Source organism: Salvelinus fontinalis, chromosome 5 (assembly GCF_029448725.1).
Source record: "Salvelinus fontinalis isolate EN_2023a chromosome 5, ASM2944872v1, whole genome shotgun sequence".
NCBI classification, from domain to species: domain Eukaryota; kingdom Metazoa; phylum Chordata; class Actinopteri; order Salmoniformes; family Salmonidae; genus Salvelinus; species Salvelinus fontinalis.
Window position 1 is genome coordinate 34007556 of NC_074669.1, and position 18835 is coordinate 34026390.

Below are 18835 nucleotides of genomic sequence, written 5' to 3' on the forward strand. Positions count from 1 at the left end.
AGGACCCAGTTGCACAGGGCGGGGTCGAGACCCAGGATCTCGAGCTTGATGACGAGTTGAGGGTACTATTGTGTTAAATGCTGAGCTGTAATCGATGAACAGCATTCTTACATAGGTATTCCTCTTGTCCAGATGGGTTAGGGCAGTGTGCAGTGTGATGGTGAGTGCGTCATCTGTGGACCTATTGGGGCGATAAGCAAATTGGAGTGGGTGTCAGGTAGGGTGGAGGTGATATGATCCTTGACTAGTCTCTCAAAGCACTTCATGATGACGGAAGTGAGGGCTACAGGTCGGTAGTCATTTAGCTCAGTTACCTTAGCTTTCTTGGGAACAAGAAAAACGGTGGCCCTCTTGAAGCATGTGGGGACAGAAGACTGGGATAAGGATTGATTGAATATGTCCATAAACACACCAGCCAGCTGGTCTGCGCATGCTCTGAGGACGCGGCCGGGGATGCCGTCTGGGCCTGCAGCCTTGCGAGGGTTAACACGTTTAAATGTTTTACTCACGTTGGCTACAGTGAAGGAGAGCCCGCAGGTTTTGGTTGTGGGCCGTGTCAGTGGCACTGTATTGTCCTCAAAGCGAGCAAAAAAAGTTGTTTAGTCTGTCTGGGAGCAAGGCATCGTGATTCGCGACGGGGCTGGTTTTTCTTTTGTAGTCTGTGATTGACTGTAGACCCTGCCACATAACTCTTGTGTCTGAGCCGTTGAATTGCGACTCCACTTTGTCTCTGTACTGACGCTTAGCTTGTTTGATTGCCTTGCGGAGGGAATAGCTACACTGTTTGTATTCGGTCATCTTTCCGTTCACCTCATTAAAAGCAGTGGTTCACGCGTTCAGTTTTGCGCCAATGCTGCCATCAATCCACGGTTTCTGGTTGGGGAATGTTTTAATAGACGCTGTTGGTACAACATCACCGATGCACTTGTTAATGAACTCGCACACCGAATCAGTGTATTCGTCAATGTTGTTGTTCGCCGCAATGCGGAACATATCCCAATCCACGTGATCGAAGCAATCTTGAAGCGTGGAATCCGATTGGTTGGACCAGCGTTGAACAGACCTGAGCGTGGGAGCTTCCTGTTTTAGTTTCTGTCTATAGGCTGGGAGCAACAAAATGGATTCGTGGTCAGCTTTTCCGAAGGGAGGGCCTTATATGCGTCGCGGAAGATAGAATAACAATGATCCAGGGTTTTGCCAGCCCTGGTAGCACAATCGATATGCTGATAGAATTTGGGGAGCCTTGTTTTCAGATTAGCCTTGTTAAAATCCCCGGCTACAATACATGCAGCCTCAGGATATGTGGTTTCCAGTTTACTTAGAGTCCAATGAAGTTCTTTCAGGGCCGTCGATGTGTCTGCTTGGGGGGGAATATACACGACTGCGATTATGATCGAAAATAATTATCCTGGTAGATAATGCGGTCGGCATTTGATTGTGAGGAATTATAAGTCAGATGAACAAAAATAATTGAGTTCCTGTATGTTGTTATGATCACACCACGTCTCTGTAAATCATAAGGCATACACCCCCGCCCGTCTTCTTACCAGAGAGATGCTTGTTTCTGTCGTCGCGAAGCGTGAAGAAACCAGGTGGCTGTACCAACTCAGATAGCGTGTCTCGAGTGAGCCATGTTTCCATGAAACAAAGAACGCTACAGTCTCGGATGTCTCTCTGGAATGCTACCGTTGCTCGGATTTGTCAAGAGACTGGACATTGGCGAGTAGTATGCTCGGGAGCGGTGCGCGATGTGCCCGTCTACGGAGCCTGACCAGAAGACCGCTCCGTCTGCCACTTCTGCGGCGCCGTTGTTTTGTGTCGCTGGCTGGGATCCGATCCATTGTCCTGGGTGGTAGGCCAAACAGAGGATCCGCTTCGGGAAAGTCGTATTCCTGGTCATAATGTTGGTGAGTTGACGTTGCTCTTATATCCAATAGTTCCTCCCGACTGTATGTAATAAAACCTAAGATTACCTGGGGTAACAATGTAAGAAATAACACATAAAAAAACGAAATACTGCATAGTTTCCTAGGAACGCGAAGCGAGGCGGCCATCTCTGTCGGCACCAGAAGTACATGCCAAGATTGTAGCGTCATATCCAAGAAGACTCTGTAATTGCTGCCAAATGTGCTTCAACAAAGTACTGAGTAAAGGGTCTGAATACTTATGTAAATGTGATATTTCAGTTTTTATAAATTAGCTACATTTCTAAAACCTGTTCTTGCTTTGTCATTTTAGGGTATTGTGTGTAGATTGATGAGGGGAAAAACAACATGTAATACATTTTAGAATAAAGCTGTAAAGTAACAAAATGTGAAAAAAGTCAAGGTATCTGAATACTTTCCGAAGGCACTGTATGTTGTAGAGAACCTAAAACACTCACCAGTGTTTGATTTGGTGCACTGCAGTACTAGTATCTACATTCATGGCCTCCGAAGACAGTCAATAACTAGTACAAGTAAAACAAAAACTTGATTTAATTTCTTCAACATTGCATTACTTCCTGGGCACAATTCTTTTACAGTTGAATATAAGACATTAAATCACTCGAAAACAGGCTACAATGTGCCTATTCTCTCTTTACAGTTCTCACTTGTGTATCATTCCATTTTTCTGTTTTCAATCTGCAAGTTCCTCCACAGTGCTGAGACAAAGGAGTCATTCTGTTGGCTAATCACTGAAGAGAGCAAAGCAGAGGGAGAGGGAGTCAGAAAGAGGGTGAGAATGGAGAGGGGGAGAAAAAGAGAGGCAAGATAAAGTAGAAGAGAGCAATATAGATAGAGAGGGAATAGGAGTAAAAGAGAGATGAGAGTAAAACAAATAATAGAGAAGAGGTAGTATGACAACATCCCCTGCTCTATTTTCAGAGAGGCCTGCTGTGCTATTCTGGTGAGGGATAAAAGCTTTGCGTGTTTTGGTTCGGCTGGCGCCTAGCTGAACTCGGTTAGGCGAACAGAACCAGTGTGCTCCATACTCCCTTAAAAGACCTTCACTTGAAAAAAGAGAAAAAGCAGCAATAGTACTGTTTGTCCATCATGAGACTCCACAGCCTGTATACTCTTCCTCAAAATAGTCCGAATTCATCTAAGATATTGTAACTCAAGAAATCTGTCATTAATTGACGTTTTTGCCAATTTTACATCTGACTAAAATGTTTGGTGCAGTATTTCCCAAGTGAAAGAATTTGCATGAAAACGAGTCATCTATTGTTGAATGACAACAAATACTTCATTGAAGAACCCCTACTGTTGACCGACAAAAGGGCGTAGACGTCGGCTCCGAAATTCGGCTTGCCTTGAAAAAGCCCTTGCCGAAGACCAAAACAAACAAAAAAACGTCACAAAATGGCGTCATTATATATGCACAGAATATTTCTAACTGTTTCGGATGGGAATCATGCGGACGCCTTAAGAGGGAGGCAGGGAATGGGCAGAGGAGGGGTAAGAGAGAGGCAGGGAATGGGCAGAGGAGGGGCAAGAGGGAGGCAGGGAATGGGCAGAGGAGGGGCAAGAGGGAGGCAGGGAATGGGCAGAGGAGGGGCAAGAGGGAGGCAGGGAATGGGCAGAGGAGGGGCAAGAGGGAGGCAGGGAATATGCAGAGGAGGGGCAAGAGGGAGGCAGGGAATGGGCAGAGGAGGGGCAAGAGGGAGGCAGGGAATGGGCAGAGGAGGGGCAAGAGGGAGGCAGGGAATGGGCAGAGGAGGGGCAAGAGGGAGGCAGGGAATGGGCAGAGAAGGGGCAAGAGGGAGGCAGGGAATGGGCAGAGAAGGGGTAAGAGGGAGGCAGGGAATGGGCAGAGAAGGGGTAAGAGGGAGGCAGGGAATGGGCAGAGAAGGGGTAAGAGGGAGGCAGGGAATGGGCAGAGTAGGGGTAAGAGGGAGGCAGGGAATGGGCAGAGAAGGGGTAAGAGGGAGGCAGGGAATGGGCAGAGAAGGGGTAAGAGGGAGGCAGGGAATGGGCAGAGAAGGGGTAAGAGGGAGGCAGGGAGGGGCCAGAGAAGGGGTAAGAGGGAGGCAGGGAATGGGCAGAGAAGGGGTAAGAGGGAGGCAGGGAATGGGCAGAGAAGGGGTAAGAGGGAGGCAGGGAGGGGACAGAGGAGGGGTAAGAGGGAGGCAGGGAATGGGCAGAGGAGGTGTCAGATGCTGTAGAAAAGGGGTAACATGGGGGAAAGAATAGTGCAGGGTGTGTTGCTGCATGCATGGAGAGGTGCAGAGGAGGAGGTATGGGGTATGGGGGGACAAAGGCACCCCTTGTCCTGAGAATGAGGCCTGGCCAGTGAAAGGGGGTGTTCTCTGACATTCCATAATAAACCATGTTTAGGCTCCCTTCCTTTTCCTCTGGCTGCTGAACATACTTCCCTGTCAGCTAGTGCTTCATCACAATAACAAACACCAACACAGAGAGGGGGGAAAAGCCTCTGGAAGAAGGGCCAAACAACATTTAAGGTTGGGCCAGGTCCCAGATATTGTCCCAGATATTGAGCTTTAGGTTAGGCCAAACTCACGACTCACACTGAAACCACTGGAACACACGTTTGACCAATCAGACTGTGTACCCAAAACGAACCGTTTCATAATCCGCCATAATAAAAAAACGTGTTAAGTGTCTGTTCAAAATCATTGTCTTATTTGAAATCTGTTTTCAGATTAGTACATGATGTGGAAATGTCTTAGGCAATTATCCGAAATCTAATGGTATAAACAGAACCCTCATCCACAACAGCCAACCGGGTCAAATCCGATGGATATAACATTTACCAAGTATAATAATATTACCTAAAAAGCAATTTCCAATGACTATTGTGCTGTTTTCCATAGTTCCCTCTCAGCTCTCTTCTGTAGCCATTCACCCTCTGGCAACAGCAACAGCAGCGGCAGACACATAGGGAAAGACACCGTCACCCTCTACCTGATATTCAGGGGCAAATCAAATGTATTTATATAGCCCTTCTTACATCAGCTGATATCTTAAAGTGCTGTACAGAAACCCAGCCTAAAACCCCAAAACAGCAAGCAATGCAGGTGTAGAAGCACGGTGGCTAGAAAAAACTCCCTCGAAAGGCCAAAACCTAGGAAGAAACCAGGCTATGAGGGGTGGCCAGTCCTCTTCTGGCTGTGCCGGGTGGAGATTATAACAGAACATGGCCAAGAGGGGTATGTTTGATACTTAACCTTATGAACATGGCCCCCCGAGGTTAAAGGGCGAAGGGTTGCATTCCACCCGCTGGAACCGGAGCTGGGTGACCAGTGTCACCCCCCTCCATACCTCTCGCCCCCGTACCCTTTGTGACCCCCAGGCCGACCCCAGGCAGCCTGCCACTGACACCTCTCACAAAGAGCAGGAATTTATGGCCCTTGGCTTGATTGCCTTTAATAACGTTCTGGGCCCAGACAGCTGCTAAGCGAGGGAACGGTCTGTTTTTTTTCGAAGGACTGTGTGTGTGCGTGCAGGTTTTTTTACGGAATAAAAATGGGGCTTTGGTGGTGGGCGTGGCCATGGGTGTGGCCAATGATGTAGTCGCCAACCTAACATTTTAGAGGCCCTCCTGCTGGCCGCAGTGACAATATTAATCTGTTTTAAAGTTTATTTCCTGCACTTCTACACAATTTGCCATGTGGTGGAGATACCATGATACAGTTCAAAGCAAATGTCCTGCAATTCTACACGCTGCCAAAAAAATATACATTGTATTTATAACCCTTGACTTTTTTCCACACTCTTGTGTTACAGCCTAAATTTCAAATAGATTAAATGGAGATTTTGTGTCACTGGCCTACGCACAATACCCCATAATGTCAAAGTGGAAACAGCTCAGGTTTTCACCATGAGGCCAATGGTGACTTTAAAACAGTTACAGAGTTTAATGACTGTGATAGGAGAAAACTGAGGATGGAACAACAACATTATAGTTACTCCACAATACTAACCTAAATGACAGAGTGAAAAGAAGGGAGCCTGTACAGAATAAAAATATTCCAAAACATGCATCCTGTTTGCAATAAGGCACTAATGTAAAACTGAAAGAAATTAACTTTATGTCCTGAACTGCAAAAATGTGGCAAAGAAATTAACTTAATGTCCTGAATACGAAGCACTATGTTTGGGGCAAATCCAACGAAACACATCAGTAAGTACCACTCTTCATATTTTCAAGCATGGTGGTGGCTGCATCATGTTATGGGTATGCTTGTCATCAGCAAGGACTAGGGAGTTTTTTAGGATAAAAATAAATGGAATAGCGCTAAGCACAGGTAAAATCCTAGAGGAAAACATGGTTCAATATGCTTTCCAACAGACACTGGGAGACAAATTCACCTTTCAGCAGGACAATAACCTAAAACACTAGGCCAAATCTGCACTGGAGTTGCTTACCAAGACGACATTGAATGTTCCTGAGTGGCCTAGTTACAGTTTTGACTTAAATTGGCTTGAAAATCTATGGAAAATGGGTGTCTAGCAATGATCAACAACCAACTTGACAGAGCTTGACATTGTTTTTAAAGAAAAATTTGCAAATATTGTACAATCCAGGTGTGCAAAGCTCTTAAACACTTACCCAGAAAGAGTCAAAACTGAAATCGCTGCCAACGGTGACACAGGGGTGTGAATACTTATGTAAAATTGATATTTATGTTATTATTTTTTTTCTTCTAAAACATGTTTTCCATTTGTCATCAAGGGGTATTGTGTGTAACACAACAACATGTGGAATAAGTCAAGGGGTATGAATACTCCCTGAAGGCACTGAACAAAAACAAACGCAACATGCAACAATTTTAAAGATTTTACTGAGTTAGTGTTTAAATGAGGTAATCAGTCAATTGAAATTAATTCATTAAGCCCTATTCTATGGATTTCACATGATTGGGATAAAGATATACATCTGTGGAGCACAGATACCTGAAAAAAAGGTAGGAGCATGGATAAGAAACCAGTCAGTATCTAATGTGACCACAATTTTTTCTCATGCAGCGTGACACATCTCCTTTGCACAGAGTTGATCAGGCTGTTGATTGTGGTCTGTTGAATGCTGTCCCACTCCTCTTCAATGGCTATGCGAAGTTGCTGGATATTGGCGGGAACTGGAACACTCTGTCGTACACGTCGATCCAGAGCATCCGAAACATGCTCAGTGGGTGACATGTCTGGTGGTTATGCAGGCCATGGAAGAACAGGGACATTTTCAGCTACAAGGAATTGTGTACAGATCCTTGCGACATGGGGCCATGCATTATCATGCTGAAACATGAGGTGATGGTGGCGGATGAATGGCACAACAATGGGCCTCCGGATCTCGTCACGCTATCGCTGTCCATTCAAATTACCATCAATAAAATGCAATTGTGTCCGTTGTCCGTAGCTTATGCTGGCCCATACCATAACCCCACCTCCACCATGGGGCACTCTGGTCACAATGTTAACATCAGCAAACCCCTCACACAACGCCATACACGCTGTCTGCCATCTGCCCTGTACAGTTGAAACCGGGATTCATCCGTGAAGGGCACACTTCTCCAGCATGCCAGCAGCCGCCAAAGGTGAGCATTTGCCCACTGGTCAGTTTACGATGCCAAACTGCAGTCAAGGCAAGACCCTGGTAAGGACGACGAGCACGCAGATGAGCTTCCCTGAGACAGTTTCTGAAGAAATGATTTGGTTGTGCAAACCCACAGTTTCATCAGCTGTCTGGGTGGCTGGTCTCAGACGATCCCGCCGGTTGAAGAAGCCGGATGTGGAGGTCCTGGGTTGGTGTGATTACACATGGTCTAGATTTGTGAGGCTGGTTGGACATACTGCCTAATTCTCTAAAATGACGATGGAGGAGGCTTATGGTAGATAAATTAACATTCAATTTTCTGGCAACAGCTCTGGTAGACATTCCTGCAGTCATTATGGAAATTGCCTACTCCGTTGAGACATTTGTGGCATTGTGTTGTATGACAAAACTGCACATTTTAGAGTGGCCTTTTATTGTTCCCAGCACAAGGTGCACCTGTGTAATGATCATGCTGTTAAATCAGCTTCTTGATATGCCACACGTCATGTGGATGGATTATCTTGGCAAAGGAGAAATGCACACTAACAGGGATGTAAACACATTTGTGTACAACATTTTAGAGAAATAAGCTTTTTGTGCATCTGGAAAATTTCTGAGATGTTTTATTTCAGCTCATAAAACATGGAATACTTTACATGCTGCATTTACATTTTTGCTCAGTCATTCAAACTAGTTTTTCAACCACTCCACAAATTTCTTGTTAACAAACTATAGTTTTGACAAGTCGGTTAGGGCATCTACTTTGTGCATGACACAAGTACTTTTTCCAACAATTGTTTACAGACAGATTATTTCACTGTATCACAAAGTCTTTGGCATGAATGCCAAGCATCACATCTGGAGGAAACCTTGCACCATCCCTATGGTGAAGCATGGTGGTGGCAGCATCATGCTCTGGGGATAATTTTCAGTGGCAGGGAGTGCGAGACTAGTCAGGATCAAGGCATAGATGAATGGAGCAGAGAGATCCTTGATGAAACCCTGCTCCAGAGCGCTCAGGACCTCAGATTGGGGTGAAGGTTCACCTTTCAACAGGACAACAACCCTAAGCACACAGCCAAGACAACACAGGAGTGGCTTCGGGACAAGTCTCTGAATATCCTTGAGTGGTTCAGCCAGAGTCCGGACTTGAACCCGGTCGAACATCTCTGGAGAGACCTGAAAATAGCTGTGCAGCGACGCTCCCCATCCAACCTGACAGAGCTTGAGAGGATCTGCAGAGAATAATTGGAGTAACTCCAATTAGGAAAATAATAGTTTTCAGGAAAAATAATCGTTTGCCACAGCAGGAAAATAACCCTACAGCAAAATGTGAATTACTATGTGGATTATAGGTAAATTGACATTTTTTTGTGGGGGTTGATACATTTCCCATTAGTGCAAATCAATTCTGACATTTTTAAGTGGAAATGTCCAACTTTAGAAGCCTTTTTAAACCTTGAATACACTACAAGTTTGCATTTCCGGCTGTGCATGAAAAATCTCAGCAACAGACAGGTGATCAAATTAAGATCCAACATCTGTATAAGGAATAGGATCCCATTTGGGATGCAAAGAGAGATATTACTGTTTTGGTGGCTCTCCTTGTGCTCTAAATCATTCAGTGCTGGATTCCTTTCAGGAGCCCAAAGGTGTTTCATTACAATGGTGACCAAACCCCTGCTAATATAGACTGCGTACGAAATGGCACCATATTCCCTATATTTTGCACTACTTTTGACCAAAGGGTGCCAATTGGGATGCAACAATAGCCAGGCATGCAGGCAGTCTCTTCCTGGTCTCATTAGCACAACAACGTGGCTACCTGCCAAAGCAGCTTGTCCTGCTCTCTATGTAGCCTAAGGAAGCTACTGCAACAGGAATTTCATCTCAACCCAGACCTCCTCTGTATCTCCAGCAACAGTGTGTGTGTGTGTATGCGTGCGTGCATGCATGCGTGCAAGTGCATACGTGCACGCACAAGTGTATTTGTGTGTGTGTTCGTCTATTTTCAAAATTCATGAAATGATCATTAATTTACTACAGTACTGCACTTTTGCTGACTGATCCAATCAAAACAACCATAAAAATAGCGCTGACCACATATGACCCCATCGGTCCAACTACCAAAATCCTGTCCAGGCGCTAAGGGAACACTCTGACACACTTTGCCGCTAAATGCGCTCTATAGTCCATCAATCATTATCCTCTATACAAACACAGCATTCAGCAAGGAGTCTAAGGGTGTATCCGGTTAGGAAAAAGACCCAACCAGGTGGACAGACAGAGAGATCTTGTGTTGGAGTGGGTCATTTTAATCTAACATGTGCACAAATTCATTATTATTCAACAGACACTGTTCTTATTCAGAGCCAATACAACGCGTTATCCATTTTTAGACAGTTGTAATGAAGTAGCTGCTGTCCTCTTCATTAGGTTTGGCACAAAGTAAAGGAGGGATATTGAGACTTTATAGGAGAAGAGGAGGAAGAGGTGTGTGAAAGGATGTAGGCATCACAAAGACCTGGAAGAGGAGGACATCATGGGCCCTCTCGCCGTTCTATCCCTCTTCTATTCTAATCTAGGCCTTCTTTTACAGGCTGCATGGGGACGAATCTGGCATTACTGAAAGCAGTGACCCTACTACACCACTCCCCTGTCTTTCCCTGCTCCTCTGTTTACATAGCCTGCGACCTGTGGTAGATTGAGTGACAGGTCTCCATTACTCCCTGTGGGGAGAGGAGTGGAAACATTACATGCCCAAATAGTCCAGTCAGTCAATCACAGATAGGAGGCCAAGAAGACAGCACATTAGACATGTCTTTTTAAATTAAGTCCTCAACCTCCGCCCCATCCCCCACCAACCAGCTAGTAGCACACCCTGCTTAAATCAGGGACATGTCTGATGCATTGTCCTCCTGCAAACCCAAAACACAACATGTCACCCAGCCACTCTCAAATGTTACAGTGTAACATTTAGACGGAGCAGTCAGCTCCAGTTACATTCCAAAGGATTATGGGAGTATCTTTACCACTTTACAGAAACCGGGCCGTTAATCAGAGCTAGGGTTGCAAAGCTACCGGTAATTTACCAAAGTTACTGGAATCTTCAGTAATTTTGGCAATTAACAGGAAATATATGGCAATCTAATGGTAACTTTGTTTATTTACACTTGAATAACTTTTAAAAAATCTATTCATACAGTGCCTTCATAAAGTATTCACAAACCCTTGACTTTTTACTGTGTTACAAAGTGGGATTAAAATTGATTTATTTGTAATTTTTCATCAACAAAATACTCTAACGTCAAAGTGGAAGAAAAACTCTAACATTCGTAAACAACTAATGAAAAATAAAAACACAAATATTTATTCTTCTTGCCATAGATTTTCAAGCAGATTTTGGTCAAAACTGTAACTCGGCCACTCAGGAACATTCACTGTCTTCTTGGTAAGCTACTCCAATGTAGATTTGGCCCTGTGTTTTAGGTTATTGTCCTGCTGAAAGGTGAATTAATCTCCCAGTGTCTGGTGGAAAGCAGACAACCAGGTTTTCCTCTAGGATTTTGCCTGTTCGTAGCTCCATTCTGTTTCTTTTTATCCTGAAAAACTCCAGTCCTTCACAATTACAGGAATACCAATAACATGATGCAGCTCCACTACGCTTGAAAATATGAGGAGTGGCTCTCAGTAATGTGTTGTATTAGATTTGCCCCAAACATAACACTTTGTATTCAGGACTAAAAGTGAATTGCTTTGCCAGATTTTTTTGCAGTATAAATTGAGTGCCTTGTTGCAAACAGGGTGCATGTTTTGGAATTTTTGTTGTTTATTCTCTACAGGCTTCCTTCTTTTCACTCTGTCATTTAGGTTAGTATTGTGGAGTAACTACAACAGTGTTCATCCATCCTCAGGTTTCTTCTTTCACAGCCATTAAACTGTGCAACTGTTTTAAAGTCACCATGGTGAAATCACTGGGCAGTTTCCTTCCTCTCCGGCAAATGAGTTAGGATAGACGGCAGTGCCTTTCTATTGACTGGGTGGTGCATCAATACACCCTAAGAGTAATAAATAACTTCACCATGCTCAAAGGGATATTCAATGTCTACTTTTTCTTACCCATTTAACAATAGGTGTCCTTCTTTACGAGGCATTGGAAACCTCCTTGGTCTTTGTGGTTGGATCTGTGTTTGAAATTCACTGCTCGACTGAGGGACCTTACAAACAATTGTATGCGTGGTGTACAGAGGTGAGGTAGTCATTCAAAAATATTTATAAACACTATCATTGCACAGAGAGGGAGTCCATTCAACGTATTGTGACTTGTTGAGCAAATTTTTACTCCTGAACTTATTTAGGCTTGCCATAACAAGAGCGGTTGAATACTTATTGACTCAATACATTTCAGCTTTTCATGTTCAATCAATTTGTAAACATTTCAAAAAAGATAATTCCACCTTGTCATTATGGGGTATTGTGTGTAGGTCAGTGACAAAAAAAATCTCACTTTAATCCATTTTAAATTCAGGCTGTAACAACAAATGTGAAAAAAGTCAAGTGGTGTGAATACTTTCTGAAGGCACTGTATATTGTAGTCATGTTTTATATCATATTGTCAATGAGTTTCTAGTGGATAGACCATTTGGTTCAAAAGAAAATAGCCTAATTAGAGACTTTATTTTCAATTAACTATAGATTCACCCCGCCCCACATCTGCCACCAGTTTGACGTCAAAACATTAATAACATATTTATCAAATGTAGTTATAAAGCCCTTGTTACATTAGCTGATGTCAAAAGCGCTGTACAGAAAAGCAGCCTAAAACCCCAAACAGCAAGCAATACAGGTGTAGAAGCACGGTGGCTAGAAAAAACTCCCTAGAAAAGGCCAGAACCTAGGAAGAAACCTAGAGAGGAACCAGGCTATGAGGGGTGGCCAGTCCTCTTCTGGCTGTGCCAGGTGGAGATTATTACAGAACATGGCCAAGATGTTAAAATATTCATAGATGACCAGCAGGGTCAAATAATAAAAATCACAGTGGTTGTAGAGGGTGCAACAGGTCAGCACCTCAGGAGTAAATGTCAGTTGGCTTTTCATAGCCAATCATTCAGAGTACAATTTTTTTCTGAGGTCTTGGCTGATTTCTTTAAATTTTCCCATGATGTCAAGCAAAGAGGCACTGTGTTTGAAGGTAGGCCTTAAAATATATTCACAGGTACACCTCCAATTGACTCAAATTATGTCAATTAGCCTATCAGAAGGTTCTGAAGCCATTACATAATTTTCCAAGATGTTTAAAGGCACAGTCAACTTAGTATATGTAAACTTCTGACCCACTGGAATTGTGATACAGTGAATTATAAGTGAAATAATCTGTCCGTAAACAATTGTTGGAAAAATTACTTGTGTCATGTACAAAGATGTCCTAACCGACTTGCCAAACTGTAGTTTCTTAACAAGAAATTTGTGGAGTTGTTGAAAAATGAGTTCATGACTCCAACCTAAGTGTATGTAAACTTCAGACTTCAACTGTATGTCCTTACTATTCAGGCTTTCTTATCGTTCAACAACCAGAAAGCTGTTTTGCGTTCCACAAAAAGACAGTTGTTAAAAGTCCTAATTATGGGTTACTTCAAGATTTGTCAAAATGTGTTGCCACAGTAAAAAACACGTATTAAAAGACAGAGCTGTGCGCTCAGGCCGGTCACTTGAAATAGACGTCAATTTCGGAAATCGATATGCCTTCTTCGGAGCTCGCACGCGAACTCATGAGGCTCGGTGCACGCTGCTTACGCCACTGCGCTATGGCAGCTCTAGCAAGCCTTGAGAATATTATAAATACTTATGGTACCTTTTACTTATTTTGGTTTTAATGCCTAAACTGTTAACCTTTTGAGTTGTTTGTTTTTACCCTGTAACCACACGGAATTAACCTTGTAACCATGCAGAATGAATGTGTCAAAAAGACATTCATCAAAATACGTCAAATTTCGAAGGGAAACTATGAGATCTTGTTGATGTGCTAGCTGTCATCACTATAGATGGAAGTCACACTTTCCAGTCTCAACATACACACTGCTAGATAACTAATGTCCACCCTTACAAAAATGTATTTGCTGCAAACTAAATAGTGTGCCACAAAATGCTGCCCGAAGTTTTCAAATTTTTGCCATTGGTGGTGAATCTGAGGCAAACCTGTGGCAACAACTTCCAAGACCTGTAACCATTGATGACCAATCAGGAGGATTAGAAACATCTGTTGGAAAACGGAAACCAAGATATCTAGCTTGCGACCTACCAAAGTTGTCCAGTGAGTGTCTAACTTATTAAACGTGACATTTTATTAGCTAAATTATGCCTAGTTTGCAGTGTCATGTTTTATGGGATAGAGTGAAACACATTGTTTCAATCTGTCAGCCTTTAGCTAACTAACGTTTGCTTTCATATTTTTTGCTAACTAATGATTTGCCTAAACATTTATATTTTGTGATGAATACATTGCTGTTTCAATATCCATATGCATGTCAATATGGTGGTGTTACGATTCAGTAGCATGTTAGCTAGCACAAAAGCTAAGGTAGCAACAAAATGAATTGATTTGACATCAAAGCAAAACTTGACTTTTGCAGATGGATACCTTTCCCCTACCTGTGGTTTTGGAAGAGGCTGGGAGGATGCATCAACACCCTGGAAATTTGTTTGTGGTGCAATCACTCAACACTTTTTTTGAGTGATAAATTAGTGTATTGTCTTCAAGATTGTTAAGGTAAGCAAATACAAGTATTCTCAAATGTAGCCCATTCATAAATGATTTGTACCAATTAGATCTTTCAGTGCTTTAAAACTAGTAGTAGCTAACTCATCTTGATCATGTTGTTCCCTCTCTCATTCTAGAAGCAATCAGTTACAAGGCAAACATACAGATTGAGGACAGCGAAATTGAGGACAGAGAAATGTGTGTGCACCAGACAGGTCAAGGCTTCATGCATGCATGGAGTTGAGATGTAAGTTACTCTCCTCAAAAAATGCTGGGTTGTTTGAATGACTCAATTGCAGGCATTGGGTCTATAGTTGGGTTGTTTTCTGTAAAAATAGGAAGGTTGGGTTGTTGGTGTTTGGTTATGGCAGTGCTGATTTTAGCATGTAAATCTTGGTGGGGCAAACTCAACCAATTTTTTTTAGATGCATGCCAGCAAAGCCACTACACAACTCTAAACAAGTCCCCCATAACATGAGCACGTGTCACGATGTGGCAACGTACAAGTCTTCTAGAGTGACTGTGACTGACTGGAAAACAGCCCCAGACAGAATTGCACATATTTGCATGATTAATATACAGTATCAGTCAAAGGTATGGACACAAATACTATTTCCAGGGTTTTCCCATTTTCTACATTGTAGAATAATAGCGAAGACATCAAAACTATGAAATAACACATATGGAATCAAAAAAAGTGTTAAACAAATGAGATTCTTCAAAGTAGCCACCCTTTGCCTTGATGACAGCTTTGTACACTCTTGGCATTCTCTCAACCAGCTTCATGAGATAGTCAAATAGAATGGACTTCAATTAACAGGTTAGCCTTGTTAAAAGTTAATTTGTGGAATTTCTTCCCTTCTTAATGCGTTTGAGCCAATCAGTTGTGTTGTGACAAAGTAGGGGTGGTATACAGAAGATAGCCCTATTTGGTAAAAGACCAAGTCCATATTATGGCAAGAACAGCTCAAATAAGCAAAGAGAAACAACAGTCCATCATTACTTTAAGACATGGTCAGTCACTCTGGAAAATTAATAACTTTGAAAGTTTCTTCAAGTGCAGTCACAAAAAACATCAAGTGCTATGATGAAACTGCATCTCATGAGGACCACCACAGGAAAGGAAGACCCAAGAGTTACCTCTGCTGCAGAGGATAAGTTCATTAGAGTTACCAGCCTCAGAAATTGCAGCCCAAATAAATGCTTCAGAGTTCAAGTAGAATCAACTGTTCAGAGGAGACTACGTGAATCAGGCCTTCATGGTCGAATTGCTGTAAAGAAACCACTACTAAACGACACCAATAAGAAGAAGAGAAAAACATGAGCAATGGTGGAAATCTTTGGTCTGGTGAGTCCAAATTAGAGATTTTTTTGTTCCTACCGCCGTGTCTTTGTGAGATGCAGAGTAGGTGAACGGATGATATCCGTGTGTGTGGTTCCCACCGTGAAGCATGGAGGAGGTGTGATGGTGTGCTTTGCTGGTGATACTGTTTGATTTATTTAGAATTCAAGGTACACTTAACCAGCATGGCTACCACAACATTCTGCAGCGATACGCCATCTCATCTGGTTTGCGCTTAGTGGGACTATCATACGTTTTTCAACAGGACAATGACCCAACACACCTCCAGGCTCTGTAAGGGCTATTTGACCAAGAAGGAGAGTGATGGAGTGCTGCATCAGATGACCTGGCCTCCACAATCACCCGACCTCAACCCAATTGAGATGGTTTGGGATGAGTTGGACCACAGAGAAGGAAAAGCAGCCAACAAGTGCTCAGCACTCCATCAAGGCTATTGGAAAAGCATTCCAGGTGACAACCTCATGAAGCTAGTTGAGGGAATGCCAAGTGTGTGCAAAGTTGTCATCAAGACAAAGGGTGGCTACATTAAAATCTAAAATATATTTGATTTGATTAACGCTTTTTTGGTTACTACATGATTCCATGTGTGTTATTACAATGTAGAAAATAGTAAAAATGAATAAAAACCTTTGAATGAGTAGGTGTGTCCAAACTTGTGACTGGTACTGTACATCCTTATTTCACATGGGTGGGGTCACAAGAATTTTCAGATATCAAAATGGGGTCGTGGGTCAAAAAGTTTGGGAACCCCTGCTTTAACATATATGATCGGGAAACGCGTAAACTCAGATTTCTTTCATAATTGCTCATTTTGTAGCTTAGACTCTACATCTGAGTTTTTTGTATTGTTCCCACCATCGGTTGAGACAACATGCTCTTGAATACAGGGTCGGTGTCATTTTAATCATAGAAATTGAATTCATTGAATGGACCTATCCCTTCAGACCACTGCAATTTAGCTGGTACACCATTGAAATGTAAATTTAATTGAAATTGTAACTTCTAATTACTCCCACAAAGATGGCCGCCGGCCACTCACCGTCGTATGTCAACTTAAATGGTCATTTCTATAAATTATATTGATTCATTTCAATAGATTTCCTATGGAGGATTGACAATATATTTTAAAACAATCAATATTCCCATTCAAGTCAACATTCTCTTATGTGTGGACCTCCAACCATCCTTGTGGTACCATTTGAAAGTAGAAATGAAATGTTTTCCCCCCATTTTAATAAATGTATCAGCCAAAACATGACATGCACCCTGTAATCAAGAGATGTTGTGTCTCAACCGATGGCGTGCACAACACAGAAACCTCAGATGGTGTAAAATAGGGTCTAAGTTACATATGTGACCCGATTCAGGAAACTAGGCGTATGTCGCAAGTCACGACTTCACAGGAGAGCCGTTTGAACGTAAAATATATGATCAAAATCCGTTTTTTGGCAGAAATGCCTTCTCGAACAAGTGAACATTCATGTGCCTTAACAAAAGTATATGTCATTTGTAAATACGAATACAATTGTTAAATTATGAGCCTAGTTGGTTTAGCCACAGAAAAAGCGGGCAACCTTCCCGCTAGCCATGATTGGCTGAGATAATGAGTGGGCTGGACATGCCGAGAGATGAGTTTGAAGAGATTGATCTGTGGTGTAGCATCTTGTGTCTATAAAATGAACTGCTCGTTATGCGTAGATAATCCTTTCTACTGCATTTTCCCCGAAACATAACGTTAGCCGTGGAGGACTGCAAATGTGTTGCTACTGCTCTCAATAACATTGCTGCCCTGAATTTATCAGGCGCTATCGACAAAGGTCAGAGGGAAAAGTTGTGATGGACTACTTTCTGGAGGACGATCGTGCCATGCGGACTCTGACTGAAAATGAATCAGACGATGAGGAAATGCCTGATTTAGGTAAAAACATGTTTTAGTGATGTTCTCAGAATGTCATTTCGCATTGCTAGTTATAGCCTAATGTTAGCTAGCTAACTAGGTAACATTGAACCTATTTGGTTAACTTTAGCTAGCTATGACAATCGGTTTGCATTGCAAGTTAAATCTTGCTGTTAGCTAGCCAGCTGAAGTTTGATGGCTGTCTTGCTAGCAGTTCATACACAATCTCAGAACGCCATTTCACATCTATTGTATAATAATGCTCAAATTTGTATCTGGAGTTTGTCTTTCAGCATCAGTAGAACACGCCTGACTCTCCTCCAACAGTCATACAAGGAGAATGGTCTAATGCCTCCCATCAAAAAGATAGCTGGCCCAAGCTAGCACTGATTACAACTGAAGCATGAGGCCTTGTAGCAAGTGGTGAACTTCCACAACTACGCAGAGGATAATGCAATTGCATTACCGGAGGTATGTATAGTTGGGCTCTCTTCCTTCAGGAATCTGTGGAGAAAAGTGCTGCCCCACATCTCAAGCACTAAGCCCAGTACAGACCTGTGCTTGCAGTGCCAGAGGTTTAACTATCAGGTCTTCAGATCTGCTAGAAACTCTTAAGTCAGCCAAGCCGAAGAAGAAAGAGCAGCATCTCCTGCTTGTTCAGAGTGAGCGGTCTGTCTACCAGAAGATGGTCGTTGACTGCAAGACCACCTGTCAAGACCAGCAGTTGTCTCTGGGGGCCCCTACTGAACCAGCAAACAAAGACATCAGGATGCATTGCAGCTTTGATTTTGCTCAACAAGTAACATTTCCTCCTTTATACTGATTAAGGACATAGATGGGTATACAGTCCTAAAAATAAATATACGGGAGGTAGGCAAATACCTTTGAGCTGTGTAAAGACAGCTTGACAAGGGTGAGCCAAATTATAATTCATTATTTTCATGTTCTTTTGTTGTTTGCAGGTGCGCTATCCTTCTGACACTATGCAGCCAGGTCCCATCTACTCTCTAACTCCTTGCAAGTGGGGCTTGTTTGGTGTCTGCTGTGAAGGAAGACCACAACAAGTCAACCACTTGATTGATAAAGGAATGGTCATCCAGCAAAGGCAGCAGCGCAGTCATCAACTACATGCACCATTTCTTCAACAACTACGGAGTTGGGGAAACACGTGTGGACCTGAATTGTGATAACTGCAGTGGCCAAAACAAGAACAAGTTTGTGCTCTGGTATTGTGTCTGAGTAAACGTCATGTAATATTTATAAAATATTTTGATCTGGACAC

The 18835-nt window shown here is 42.8% G+C and overlaps 1 protein-coding gene across 2 annotated transcripts in view; it reads right to left on the reverse strand.

Moving 5' to 3' along the window:
• LOC129855506 (rho GTPase-activating protein SYDE2-like) overlaps positions 1 to 18835 on the reverse strand; it is a 91749-nt gene that overhangs the window by 41631 nt on the left and 31283 nt on the right. The window lies entirely within an intron of this gene.